Below are 14235 nucleotides of genomic sequence, written 5' to 3'. Positions count from 1 at the left end.
ATTCACCATGCTGACTATACAGTGTGTCCACCCATATCCTGTCCACCGCCATTAACTTGAGAAGGGCGGCAGCTATAGGCATAGAAGTGGTGTGTAGGTATAGTAAAGTAGCCATGTGCTACGCAATGAAACCACCTATAGCGCCACCTGGTGGAAAACAACGAAGTTAGCAATTTTATCTTGAAAACGGAACGAGATAGAGAAAAAAAGTGAATTACAAAGTTGTAGGGAATCATCAATTCAATACAAATCAACACCTTGCATACAGAAATGCTATGATATGAAACCCATGACTCCCCCAAAACATTGAATGCTGGTTACGCATATGGCACTCATTTAACTTTGATGCTCAAATTGGCCACCATCAGCTGCAATGCACATCTGGACTCTGGACAGCATACTGTATCTTGCTGCACGTTGTGCAATATGGTAGGTGACACGTTTGCACAAGCATCTGTGATACGTCGTCGTAAGTCCTGCAATGTTGATGGAGGGGTTGCATACACCTGCTGTTTGATGTGACCTCACAGAAAGAAGTCCAATTGGGTCAGGTCAGGCCACTCCACGCAGCCACCATACCCAATGACTTGTAGGAAGGTCTCCATAAGGTATCGCTTCACGTCCGCAGCCTTCTCAGTTTTACATTGTCTGTAAAACTCTTGAAGGGTCCTTACCCCCCTCTTTGCCATCAGCCACTGATCGTCATGACAATTATCTGATTGGCCTGAAAGTTTAGGTATTTATGACTTTGGGTGATGGTAGGGCTGCAGCCAAAGGATGCAAAGAAAAGACATCCCTTTGTTCTGTTGGAGGGAAAAACTTCTAAAACAGTTTTTAAGTGCTACGTTAATGATAGAAAAATTAAAAGCATATTGCCAGAGTCCCTGTGGAGCGCTGAACACAGTGCACTGTTTAGCTTCACTGGAAGATCGCTGGTAGCGCAACAAATGAGTATTGGCCAGTAAAATCATGCTAGATGCGTTGTGTTTGGTATCTATGTAAATGTAAAATCGAGATATAAAATATGACGCGAATATCTTTCACCTGTGTGGCCCAGGGGCAAATATATGTGAAAAGCTAGAATTAAAGAACTTTGTGACAATCTCAGCACAGCCCACAAGAGACTGTAAAATGAGGTCACAGAGAGGGGGGTTACCTGAGGGCATAAGAGCGACTAGCTCCTTGATGGGGGCAGTCAGTATTGGAAGGCATCAGTAAGAGATGATGCTGGCCGTTGTTCTATCATCTTCTTCTCTTGGAGACCTTCCCTAAGTTCAGACGTCACTTCTATGGCACGAGTTTAGTAAGTTTCACGGTTATAACTTTTATTTTTATGTAACTGTCTATACTGTATTTGTATTGTTCCCTTTTGTAAATTCTTGTATATTTTTATAAACACTGCCTTCTATTTTGGATTAAATATATAAAATGTAATAGTTTCTTTCCTCATGCTTTATATACGAATCCAAAAACCCGAAGGGCCTTATGCTATCTGTAACGGGTACCCGGACTGCCTGTGAAATGTCCGGTGGTGGCAGCATAATTATTATTGCATAGAATTATTGGGGTGCTATCATTAAGGGTACCAAGGTATATATATATATTCCATTAGCGGGAATCGGTGATATATACATTTACCCTTGCTGTGAGACCTCCAATATTTGGCATTATTAGCTCAGCAGCCTCATTCTGTTCATTGTCCTGCAGTACCAAAAGTGGCCTGCCGGCATGAGGGGCGATAGAGAACAGCCGTGTTTGTGACAAATCAGCGAACAGCTGAGGGATATCTGAGTGACTCCCCCGGCTGTTCATGACAAATTGGTTGCAGCGGTGGGATATCTGAGTGACTTCCCCGGCTGTTCATGACAAATTGGTGGCAGCGGTGGGATATAGACCATTAGTGATCTGGTTTGAGCAATCATCCCTTTCACTAAAAACTTGCAAAAGTTTTGAGGATCGAACTCAGTGTTTAAATATACCTGGAACAATACTGTACGTGTAGCAGTTACCCCCTTCCCCTCTCTTGTTTTTCTATCCTATCTTTTATTTGGCAAGTGACTGCTAGAATGGCAGCTGCTTATAAGAAGCATGAGAAAGCTGTGCTGATCCAAATGTGTGAGGAGTGAGGCCTCGATGGGTCCAGTAAGACCAAAGAGATGCTAATCTGTGCCTTAGTGGAGGATGATCTCAAAGACCAGCGTGATGTGGCCCAAGAGCATGGGACCAGCGAAGCACCAGTAGACCTTGATACGGACCTAGCTCCAGGACGGTCTGATTCCTAGGGGTCTGGCAGCAACCCCAGCTCCCAGAGTGGAAAGGACTCTTACTTGCCGATGATTCTGCAGCAACTGGGAGAATGTGACTCTCGAGCACGGCTACAGTTTGTGCCACAAGAACGCCAAGCAGAGCGTGAGTTTGCTGAGCGCCAGGCCCAGGCTGAGAGAGCCGAGCGAGAGGCCCAGCGAGAGGCTGAGAGAACCGAGCAAGAGGCTGAGAGAGCCGAGAGAGAGGCTCAGAGAGCAGAGCGAGAGCGCCAAGCCCAGAGAGACCATGAATGGAAGGTCCTCCAAGCCCGGCAGGAGACATCTTGCTCACTGAACGGTGAGTCTAATAATGCCAGCAGCTTTAAGCCCCGACCGGAGCACTTTCCTGTGATGGAAAAGGACGGGGACATGGACACCTTTCTGAGGGGATTTGAAAAGATTTGCTTGCAGTACCAGTTGCCCTCAGCACAATGGGAACAATACTTAACCCCAGGGCTGCGAGGCAAGGCCCTGGACACATTTGCCAGTCTCCCTCAAGAGCAGAATGGAGACTATGAGGCCATAAAGCAGGCCCTAATACGGAAGTATCAGCTGACTCCAGAGATGTACCGCAAAAAGTTACGCACCCTCCAGCGTGGACCACACGACAGCAACAGAGACGTTGTGGATGGGCTCCGGACCAACTTTAACCAATGGGCCCAAGGACTGTCCGCCACCACTGGTGAGCAGATAACAGACCTGATGGTAAAGGACCAATTCCTACACATGTGTCCTGCGGACTTGCGACAGTTCGTGATGGACCGGGAACCAAAGGATGAGAATACAGCAGCACAGATTGCGGATACCTATGAGGCCAACCGTGCATCGGGGGTGCGGAAGCCATCCACCGCCAGCTGGAAAGAGGGTAAGATGACAACTACGACCACCCCTGCCCCTACCAGCCGACCTCCCGTAGGTCCTGTGTCATTCACCAGTGCCCGACCCACCTCTGACACTCGCAGGTGTTTTTCCTGCAACCAGCCTGGACACCTCAGCTCCGCTTGCCCAGAGAGGCAGAAGAGGAACCCCACATCCAAGGCACAAGGGCCTAGTGCAGCTGTCTTTTTGGTGGGGTAGGCGAGTGTGAGGGCCTGCGAAAACCTACACTCCGTCACCGTGGGCGGAACCCTCACTGTGGGGCTCAAGGACACTGGAGCCGACCGAACCCTGATCCGCCCCGAACTGGTGCCTCCTGAAAACTTTATCCTGGGAAAACTCCTAACGATCACTGGGGTTGGGGGTGTTCGCCAATGTTTCCCAATTGCCCGGGTTTCCCTCAACTGGGGTGCTGGGAGAGGGTGGAGGGAAGTGGGGGTGTCCAAACATCTACCAGCCAATGTTTTATTGGGGACTGATCTGGGACGATTGGTTGCACAATTTGTCCCTGATGACCCTCTCCAATCCAATAAGTCATGTGATGCAAATGTTGTTGATAAGTCATGTGATACAAATGTTGTTGATAAGTCATGTGACCCGAATTTGGATATCCAAAACGTGATTACAAATGTTGTGCATGGTAATAAAGTGGAGGTTTGTGCAGGGGAACTCAGCCATGCCACGCTGCAGGGTGACGTGGCTGAGGATGTCCCCAAGGTGGTAAGTGTCTGTGCTGACAGAGATGGAGGCAGACATGAGAACCACGAGGAAGGTGGTCGAATGCAGCCGACCAGTGTCACAGCAGACATTGACACGGCCGGTGGTAGCTGCCCCAGGATTGGCACTGCTCCTAAGGTATTATGGGTTGAGGAGCAAGTAGCACCCAGAGCCTGTCAGGCTGATGGGGATGAGTTGTTATCCCCCAGGGAGACAGCCTTCATTGGTGCTGTCACCCGCAGTCAGAGTGCCCAGAACGCAAATGAAACCATGCCTTCTGACACCTCTTCACCCAGAGGGATAACAGAACTAGTTACGGACTCAGAGCACGTCCCAGTGAGTTGGAACCTTAACGTCACTCTTGGCTGCCTCTAGCCAAGAGTTCCAGGTGGCTCTACAAACCGATGTCAGTCTAGAGACGTTAAGGGACCTTGCAGAGAAGCCCACCTCCGAGACCGATAAGGAGAGGGTATTCTGGGACCAGGGGAGGTTGTACCGGGAGACTGTTCACTGTAACCCCCAACAGGAGTGGCTGAAAGAAAGACAGCTGGTGGTGCCTCACCACCTTAGGGGTGAGTTGCTGCGGATTGCCAATGAGATGCCACTCACCGGACACTTGGCGGTCAGCAAAACCAAGGCCCGGCTGTCTCACCACTTCTATTGGCCCAAAATGGGGACAGAGGTTGCCAATTACTGCCGCTCCTGTATCACGTGTCAAAGAGTGAGAAAGTCAGGACCTGCTCCCAAAGCTCCCCTGATCTCTTTGCCGGTGATAGAGGAGCCTTTCCAGAGGATCGCTGTGGACATCGTCGGGGCTCTGGCCGTCCACAGTAGCTCTGGAAAACGTTTCATCCTTACTGTGGTAGACTATGCTACCCGGTATCCGGAGGCAGTGGCTCTGTTCTCAGTTAGGGCCAATAAGGTGGCAGATGCCCTCCTGGCCATATTCTCCTGAGTAGGATTTCCCAGGGAGATGCCTACCGACCAGGGGACTCAGCTCATATCTCGTCTAATGGAGGCTTTCTGTAAGAAAATGGAGGTGCAGCATCTGGTAACCAGCGCCTATCACCCACAGACCAATGGTTTGTGTGAGCGATTTAATGGTACGCTTAAGCAGATGCTTAAGATGCTGGTTGAGTCACATGGACGTGACTGGGAGTGGTATCTCTCACACCTGCTGTTTGCTTATCGAGAGGTACCACAGGCCTCAATGGGGTTTTCCCCCTTTGAGCTCCTGTATGGCAGACGAGTCTGGGGGCCTCTTGGTCTGGTAAGGGAATCCTGCAAAGAGGAACTGAACTCCCCAGAAGTGTCCGTTTTGGAGTATGTCATTCGGCTCCTTGACAAAATGCAGTCAATGACACGGCTGGTGCATGAGAATATGGTGCAAGCCCAGGCCAGCCAGAAGCTATGGTACGACCAACACGCTCAAGAGCGGGTGTACGAAGTGGGTCAGAAGGTGTGGGTCCTAGTCCCAATGACCCAGAACAAGCTTCAGGCAGCCTGGGAGGGTCCATACCTTGTGCATCAGCGCCTCAATGATGTAAACTACGAGGTTACTATCGACCATGCCAGGAAGAGGCAAAAGGTCTTCCATGTCAACATGATGAAAGCTCATCATGACAGGGAAGCCTTTGTCCTTCATGTGTGTAGCCTTCTCGAGGAAGGTGAAAGTGAAGTCTTGGTGGAGTTGCTCGCCTCGGCCTGGGATGGAGGGTCTATCGAGGAGGCGGCATTCAACCCACAGCTATCCATGGATTAAAGGTCCCAGCTGCGGGAGGTATTCCGGCCCTACCTGATGACCTTCACGAATGTCCCAGGGAAGACATTCCTAGCCACCCACCAGGTGGACACAGGGAGTCATTCCCCTGTCCGTCAACCCCCATACCGTGTCTCCCTAGAGGTACATAAGGACATAAAAAGGGAGATCGATGAAATGCAAGTCCTGGGGGTGATCCAGAGGTCCAAAAGTGCATGGGTCTCGTCTGTAGTTTTGGTTCCAAAAAAGGACCAGACAACCTGGTTTTGTGTGGACTAAAGGAGGCTAAATGCAATCACAGCACCCGATGCGTACCCAATGCCACGCATCGATGAGCTACTGAACTGCTTAGCTGGGGCCCAGTACCTGACAATCATGGACCTGAGTCGAGGGTACTAGCAGATTCCTATGTCCAAGGAAGTACAAGAAAGGTCTGCCTTCATCACCCCATTCGGATTGTATGAATCCCTCGTCATGCCCTTTGGCATGAGAAATGCTCCTGCCACTTTCCAGCGATTGGTCGACCAGCTGCTTGAGGGACTAGGAGGGTTTTCAGTCGCTTACCTGGATGACATTGCCATCTTTAGTCCCACTTGGGAGGAACACCTGGGGCACCTGGAGCAGGTGCTCAGGCGGATCCAAAGCGCTGGTCTGACTATAAAGCCAGGGAAGTGTCAGATCGGCATGACGGAGGTACAGTACCTCGGACACCGAGTGGGTGGCGGGACCCTGAAACCAGAGCCAGGGAAGGTTGATGCCATCACCTCCTGGCCTACCCCCAAGTCAAAGAAGCAGGTGATGTCCTTCTTGGGTACGACAGGGTACTATAGGAAGTTCGTTCCTAACTATAGTGCTCTTGCTAAGCCGTTGACAGACCTCACCAAAAAGAAGCTACCGTAGCTAAGTAGTCGCCTGGACAGATGACTGTGAACGGTCCTTCAGAGCAATGAAAGCTGCCCTCGCCAGTTCCCCAATCTTACAAGCCCCAGACTTCACCTGACGGTTCATAGTTCAGACAGATGCCAGTGCATTTTGCCTGGGTGCGTTACTCAGCCAGGTAAATGGGGAGGGAGAAGAGCATCCGGTGGTGTTTCTCAGCTGCAAGCTCTTATCCCGGGAAGTGGCCTATGCCACTGTGGAGAAGGAGTGCCTCGCTATAGTGTGGGCCCTGCGGAAACTGCAGCCCTACCTATATGGACGCAACTTCACCATAGTAACAGATTACAACCCTCTCAGCTGGCGACACGGGTGGCCGGGGACAATGGTAAGCTACTGTGGTGGAGCTTGGCACTACAGCAATATGATTTTACCATTCAACACAAGAAGGGTGTTGAGCATGGCAACGATGACGGGCTGTCCCGGCAGGGGGATGCCAGCAAGGTAGGCTTAGGAGACGATCGGCAAATCAATCTCCCATGCTACCTCAAAGGGGGGAGGTGTCATGTACAACTCTTGAAGGGTCCTTTGCCATCAGCCACAGATCGTCATGACGATTATCTGATCGGCCTGAAAGTTTAGATATTTATGACTTTGGGTGATGGTAGAGCTGCAGCCAAAGGATGCATAGAAAAGACATTTTTTTCTTTGTTCTGTTGGAGGGACAATCTTCTAAAACAGTTTTTAAGCGCTACGTTAATACTAGAAAAATTAAAAGCATATTGCTAGAATCCCTGTGGAGCGCTGAACACAGTGCACTGTTTAGCTTCACTGGAAGATCGCTGGTAGCGCAACAAATAAGTATTGGCCAGTAAAATCATGCTAGATGTGTTGTGTTTGGTATCTATGTAAATGTAAAATCAAAATATAAAATATGACGCTGATATCTTTCACCTGTGTGGCCAGGGGCAAAGATATGTAAAAAGCTAGAATTAAAGAACTTTGTGACAATCTCGGCGCAGCCCACAAGAGACTGTAAAATGAGGTCACAGAGAGGGGGGGTTACCTGAGGGCATAAGAGCAACTAGCTCCTTGATGGGGGCAGTCAGTATTGGAAGGCATCAGTAAGAGGTGATGCTGGCCGTTTTTCTACCATCTTCTTCTCTTGGAGACCTTCCCTCCCTAAGTTCGGATGTCACTTCTATGGCACGAGTTTAGTACATTTCACGGTTATACCTTTTATTTTTATGTAACTGTCTATACTGTATTTGTATTGTTCCCTTTTGTAAATTCTTGTATATTTTTATAAAGACTGCCTTCTATTTTGGATTAAATATATAAAATGTAATAGTTTCTTTCCTCATGCTTTATATACGAATCCAAAAGCCCGAAGGGCCTTATGCTATCTGTTACGGGTACCCGGACTGCCTGTGAAACGTCCGGTGGTGGCAGCATAATTATTATTTGCATATAATTATTGGGTGCTATCATTAAGGGTACCGAGGTATATATATATTCCATTAGCGGGAATCGGTGATATATACATTTACCCTTGCTGTGAGACCTCCAATATTTGGCATTATTATCTCAGCAGCCTCATTCTGTTCATTGTCGTGCAGTACCAAAAGTGGCCTGCCGGCAAGAGGGGCGCTAAAGAATGGTCGTGTTTGTGACAAATCAGTGAACAGCTGCAGGATATCTGAGTGACTCCCCCGGCTGTTAATGACAAATTGGTGTCAGCGGTGGGATATCGGAGTGACTCCCCTGGCTGTTCATGACATACATGTTCTAATCACAGCATTTCTGTATGCAAGGTGTTGATTCGTATTGAATTGATGATGCCCTACAACTTTGTAATTCACTTTTTTTCTATATCTTGTTCCGTTTGATATAAAAATGCTAACTCCGTTGTTTTCCACCAGATGGCGCAATAGGTGGTTTCATTGCGTAGCGCATGGCTACTTTACTATACCTAGACACCACTTCTATGCCTATAGCTGCCGCCGTTCTCAAGTTAATGGCGGTGGACAGGAAATGGGTGGACACACTGTATGTGAAACTGACCAGGCATCATGATTCCCCAGGTCAGTACGAATTCATAAATATCAAACATGTACAATTTTACTTTTATCTAAGAGGTGAAAAATAATTCATAAGTTTGTCCCAAAAAAAAATTACGGTTTGTCACCATTTTCCGCGACCCATAGCGTTCTAATTTTTTGGGATCTGGGGCTGAGTGATGGCTTATTTTTGCGGCTTCACCAGGTGTTTTTAATTTTACCTTTTTGGGTAGATGCGATGTTTTGATCTCCTATTATTACATTTTAATGCAATGTTGCGGCCATCGAAAAAAAAAAGTAATTTTGGAGTTTAGAATTTTTCCCTCACTATGACGTGTACTGATCAGATTAATTGATTTCATATTTTGATACATTGGATGTTTCTGAATTCAGCGATACCAAATATGTTTTATATTTTTACATTTTTTATTAATTTTACTAGTCCCCCTAGGGGACTTTATGCCTGCACACTCCGATCACGTCAGCGTCACTTTGATTGGCACAAATGCTGTGTTCCTGTGAGTACCACCGCTCTGCCAGCATTCAAAGGAAATACATCATCATCTGACCCTACGCTGCCATGCCAATCCCTTTGTTTCCCCGTGATCACTTCATGGGGCCACTAATGGCAGCGGGAAATGGCGCAATTAAATCGCTCTGTCAGAATAGTTTGACAATGTGATCTAAGGAGTTAACATCGGAGATCCACCTTCGGCTGTTAGCCGCACATGTGTGCTGATCAGATCAGCAGACATGTGCAAGGGTTACAGCAGGCTCGCTGCAGGAGCCTATGGTAACCGAGGGAGGCGACCTAGGACATACATATACAAATCATGAAGAGGTTAACATCTTTAGACGGGTCCTTCCCTATGCGCCATCACATGCCTAGGCCCTCGCTGACCCTGAACCCTACTAGTGAGCAGATCAGTAAGACACTGGTTCCACTACTACGATATACAACACAAGGAAAGTAAGACAAATGGGGTGGGGAGGGTCACAAAAAAAATACTCCTAAGTTTCCTCAGCAAGAACTTCACAACTGCAACTGAAAAGACATGTCAGCTACTCCACAGACAGGCTCCTTCAAAGTAGTTAGTAAAGAGATTATATCACCGAAATGAAGTAAAGCCAGGAGTGGGTAAATATAGCGGAAAAGTGCGATGACAAGATGCCACATCTGTGATTAAGGCTATAATGAATCTGAGCCAGAAAATAAAGAGTCCTTAACCCTTTCAGCGTCAAAAGTAAACGCGCTCCAGCACAAGATGTAACCTTCGGACGTGACACACTTATGACAGTGTGTCTTTCTCTTTCTGGAGAACCTGTTCTCCAGAAAATTAATATTTGGTGGTCTTCTGTCATTTTAAATACAACCCATTGACATGAATGTGCTCTTTGTAATACCTAATTTCCCCTGGGGAGGCAGTGTAGGTTCATTGAATATTCTGACCTACAGAAATTAGAAAGGGGGGACATTTTTGTAAGCAAATTTAGGTAACCATGCTACACCTATCTCACACATGAATATCTGATTAGATGAAATTTGTGTCACTCACAAATTCCTACTATTAAGCAGGGGGGGAAACACAAATTTACTAATGTATCTGCAGATTTGGCAGGTGATCCTGCCATTGGTCTTATAAGGTCGAACCATATAGCAATGCGGCAGACCATTTTACTGCATGGTTTATTGAGTTAGAAGTGAGGACGTATCCAATTTTAGATGTTCTCTTGAAGGGACAGGAGCTTCCAGGAATGGGAGATTGAAGGGCACATGCAGGATCTTTGCACACCACATGGATATCTTTTGGTTTACACTACCTTACTTATGAAAATGATTCACTGTTGGAGTCGGGAAATGTTCCATGACTATTAGGTTTTGTTGACCCTTTTTCAAAAGCCTTTAGTATCAAGGATTTCAAGTCAGGATGTTGAGATTGATTTATATTTTTTTTATTTTATCAGGATACCATTGAAGCCTTGTGATTTGACTTGGTACTCACTTGTGTGTGAGGTACAAACTGACGTTCAGGAGCTCTAAGGCCAAGAGGAGTTTTGTACCATCCCACCCCTTCACCCCCCCAGCCAATTTTCCGTTTTTGGGGGTTTTTTTGCTCCCCTTCTTCCGAGAGTCGTAAATCTTTTATTTTTCTGTCAATCTTGCCATATGAGGGCTTGTTTTTTGCTGGACAAGTTGTACTTATAATTGAAATTATACGTTTTACCATATAGTGTATTAGAAAATGGCAAAAAACTTCCAAGTGCGGAAAAATTGTAAGAGGCAGCACTCGCCCGGCTGTTAGAGGAAGTAAGTCATGATAGCTACAGGAGTCATCACATGACTCTGTGCTACAATGGCAACCATCGGCTCCACGTGATCACATCACGTGACGTCCGATGGCGGTGGGTGAGTGAACGTGTACCATGGCGGAAATTTAAATCACGCTATCACATTTTTACAGCACGATTTAAAGGGTTAACAGGTGCGGGTGGATCGCGAATCCACCCGTGCCTGCAAGGCACACATGTCAGCTGTTCAAATCAGCTGACATGTGCAGGATCATTGCCGGCTGCCCACAGCAGCCGCAGGTGATTACAGCTTGATGGGTTAGGACATACCAGTATGGCCTGTAGTCGTTAAGGGTTTAACATGATAGCGCCCATGTGGCTCCAGTCGCCACAGAGTATTGCATCTTATTTTATGTGCGATATTCGCCTCGGGTAAGGAGGGGGTTAATCACCGGTGTTCCACATTCACACTTTACATACAGTTTAGGAGCCTTCTCACTGGGGAGCTGGACTAGGGTAGGCAGGGGGTTGACCATCAAGAAGCATGGGAATTTCCCGGTCACTAGGATAACCACCTGGGGGCGGGTTCCACTTGGGGTAGAAGTAGGAGTAACATTACACACACCATAGTCAGTCTACCCGGGACATCAGTTCTGGCGACACAACACCACTACCTTCTTGTTCTTCTTTCACGGCCTAGGCTTGGAGCGGGGCACACAGCCTGGGTTCCTCACTACTGGAGGGGCAACTCTTACAATGAACACTTTCTAAACACTGGTGGCTTCTTCCAACTTATCCGAGGTTGACAGGGCATCACACATCACAGCGGTGAACAGTGCGTCTGCAGCAGCAACCAGGCTCCTTAAAGAACTGTGAGTAAAGACACCTGGAACCGCAGCAGCCGACTTGGACTCTAATTACCGGCGCCGGTGCCCCGTGGATAGGTGCCCACGGCCACCACCACCATTACTACTCCCCTCATCATCCTCCACGAAGCTCACTCCACCTGTGGGGAGCAATACCATCCCGGCTGCTACTAACATCAACCCCAAAGGACGGCGAGAGCAACAACGGCTATTCCCTGGCCGCGTACTGAAGGTGGCATCACGATATTCCTAACCTCCACCTCATTCTCCCCCTTCTATTGGTGTACACCTCGGGGCACGAAACTGGGCAGGCCACCGCAGCATCCCAGACCTCCGCGGTGGCCCTGTGACAAGTAAAACAGGTACGAGATCCGACCTGGACCCCCTGCCCTATGGGTTCTACATTTTGGTGTCATGAACAGGATAACGTGCCCCGGGTACTGTGCGCCTTATTGGACTGTACTAAAACTAGATTTATTGAAAGGACAGTCGCCATTAGTCATTCCGTGCAGCAAAAAAAGGTGGCGGGTCATCATAGGCGATACCCAAAAAGAGCGAAAAAGCGTGGGTGGAGCCTGAAAAGAGCACCAAACAGAGCCCAGACATGTCTAGGGATGAAAGAGACCAAGCCATTCAAGTGGCCGGACCTGCAGCATTGACCACAGCTCCGGTGCTGCCATTTACCATGCCATATCTTCCAGGGGCAGTGTGGCTCCCCCAGTATTCCAGGGATGCATATACCCTGGTTGACTTCAAGGAAAGATTTTACAGTTTATTCAGGGTGTACCTTATGTCGGAGGACCAGTAAGCCAGAACCCTTATTGGTCAATTGACTGGGGCAGCCAGTCCGGAGACTGATAAGAGTGGCAAAGGACATTTTGGCTAAACTCAAGGAAACCTTTGATACCCATAGAGCTGCTGAGATAAAAATGCGGTTTTACAGATACAAGCAAAAGGTGCACAATAGTATTCGGGACTATGCTTTAAATCTTCAGGAGGCGATGAGTGCTGTTCGGCAAGGGGAAAGTGAAAGATGAGGATCGCCAATTAACTGATCAGTTCATCAAGGGGCTTTTGTCCAATGCCCACCGGACCCAGATGCGCATCATAGCCATGAAAACCCCTGATCTCAGCTTTGGGGAGTTCAAAGACCGGGCCATCCGAGCGCTGCGTGAACCAGATCACGGCAGCGTAGTGCTAAAGCAACCGGGATTGCTACCGACTACACAAGTTCAGGTGGGAGCCAAGAAACAAACTGAGAGTCAGAACTCCATGGATGAACTGCAGCTCCACATGCTAGAATTGATTAAAGGTATGGCTAACTTGACCAAAGCAGTGCAACCTAAGCAAGGGACTTAGTCACCCGTAACCTTTGAACTGGCTTCCAGTGCTGAGGACCTCCCCTGGCAGCAGCGCTCGAGAGCCCTGTTGCCACCGCTTCCTGACCATTATGATGCTGATAGGCAGCCGATCTGCTGGCGCTGTGGCAAGGTTAGACACTTTGCTCGTGGATGTCCGTTGAGTGCCCTCTGGCACCACCACCAGCTGCTAAGAAAGAATAGTTGTTTTTCATGTGCAAATGTTGATGTATATTGCATGATGTTACTGTTAACCGGTAACTGTTAAAAATGTTTGAAACTGTTTATTGGCGATGCCTCCCATAAAGGGAAGAATGTTATTTGTTTGCTGCATACAAAAATTGCGGTGTACTAACTTTGCTTGGTTGCAGCCCAGGAGTGCTGCCTGTTGTGAATACGTTTTCCAGTGTGGGGCTCCCTCTTGTGGTCAGTACTGGCGGTGCAGTTGATTTGTGGAATGAAAGTCACACACCTGCAGAGCACTGGCAATCAGGGTCAGACTCGGACTATATATCTGAGTAGTTTTCTCCTGTTACTTGCCGGTGCTCAATGGTCTTGTGTGCTAAGGACATTCTGTAACCAGCCCTGCTCACAGCCAGAACTCCTCTGAGATAAGTGGTCTTTGTGTTTTCCACTTTCTTGTTGTTTTTTTTCTGCTTAATACTAATGCTTGATTCCTATTTTGTCTGTGTGGAGTTCTTGGTGGAATGGGATCATTCCCTGCTGGGAGTGTCTGTATACTTAGCTAAATGATTCTCCAAGGTATTGTGTTTGTCATGCTTGGTATTAATTCAGTCCCTCATCTTTATTAGTGTTTTTGGATCCCAGTAACATTTGAGTGCTGATTCAGTGGGGGAGAGGTTGTGTGACCTCAGAATTTTTCCATATCAGAAGGGCTGGTATTTATTAAGGTTTTTTTTATGGTTGCAGACAGTGCTCATTCCTATCCTTTTCTATAAAGATAGTTTGGGCCTCACCTTTGCTGAATCTGTCTTTTCTGGCTTTGTATTGTGTTATTCTATACCACCGTAGCCTTTACATGTGGGGGGCTATCTATCTATCTTTGGGGACTGCTCCGAGGCAGATTAGCTTTCTTATATTTCTATCTGTGAGAATATTTAGTTCTCCAGC

General features: G+C 47.7%; 1 pseudogene; it reads left to right on the top strand.

The window, feature by feature from the left end:
- The first annotated feature begins 2441 nt into the window (after nt 1-2441).
- Nucleotides 2442-13105, top strand: LOC142257567 (uncharacterized; annotated as a pseudogene).
- The last annotated feature ends 1130 nt before the right edge of the window (nt 13106-14235 follow it).

Source organism: Anomaloglossus baeobatrachus, chromosome 12 (assembly GCF_048569485.1).
Source record: "Anomaloglossus baeobatrachus isolate aAnoBae1 chromosome 12, aAnoBae1.hap1, whole genome shotgun sequence".
NCBI classification, from domain to species: Eukaryota; Metazoa; Chordata; class Amphibia; order Anura; family Aromobatidae; genus Anomaloglossus; species Anomaloglossus baeobatrachus.
The sequence above is the reverse complement of the archived record's forward strand: the minus strand, read 5'-3'. Positions and strand labels throughout refer to the sequence as shown.